This window comes from Phoenix dactylifera, unplaced genomic scaffold, assembly GCF_009389715.1.
Source record: "Phoenix dactylifera cultivar Barhee BC4 unplaced genomic scaffold, palm_55x_up_171113_PBpolish2nd_filt_p 001586F, whole genome shotgun sequence".
Taxonomy (NCBI): Eukaryota; Viridiplantae; Streptophyta; class Magnoliopsida; order Arecales; family Arecaceae; genus Phoenix; species Phoenix dactylifera.
In genome coordinates, this window is record NW_024068891.1 from 14131 (window position 1) to 15072 (window position 942).

Genomic DNA, 942 nt, shown 5'->3' on the forward strand with positions numbered 1-942 from the left:
ATCCCGTCTTTGGCACGAAAATAACATGATTTTTGAGTGTGTGCCAGAGTTCGAGTCGACTCGGATACATTTCAGAGTCGGCTCATGAGGGGGAGTCGACTCGCACATAGATAGGAGTCGACTCGAGGTCGATGGCATCATAGGGGGAGTCGACTCGCGCATATTTTGGAGTCGACTCGAGGTCGAGTCGACTCGCGACTTACTGGAGTCGACTCGAGGTCGGAAATCCGATATTTTAACCCTAATCGAAGCGTTCAATCGACACTTCTATTCACCGCCGCCACTGTTCAAAAAACCCTAGAGTCGTCTCCGACCTCGTCTCCGACCTCCATTAGGGCATTTCCGTTGAGTTTCCCTCCGATTTCTCGTGTCCTTCCACCTCCTTCGGTCTAGGATGCCTCGGAAAGGTGTTGTCCCGAGCCGGAAGAGGCCCCAATCTGCGAGTGGCGCCGAGCGACGGTCCAAGGCTCGGAATGAACCCGTGAGGCCACAACCTCCAGTTCCTTCCCCGCCGAGGCCGGTTCCCTCGCGTCCGTGCGCCGGGAAGGCGGTCTCCACCGGGAGGTATGTCAACTTTGACTTCCTCTCCCGGGAAGGCTTTACAATAGGGCATAGGTTAAGGGCCCAAGGGTTAGAGATGTTTTGCTCCCTAGATCTCCCTACTTACCCGGAGCTAGTTAGGGAGTTTTACGGGACAGTAGCTAGGGGTCATGGTGGGATACAGGAAACCGTAGCGGGTGTCCCTTTATTTATTTCGGAGGATTTCATTGCACAAATCCTTCATCTTCCCTAAGTAGGGGTGTTTCCCTCTCACCCAGCCGATAGGACTGAGGCCCTTACGGCCATACTAGGGAGTCCACCCCAGTCCCCCCTAGATGAGGTGTCTGCAAGTCAGCTATCAGTTGAAATGAGGCTCCTCTTAAGTATTATATCTAGGACCCT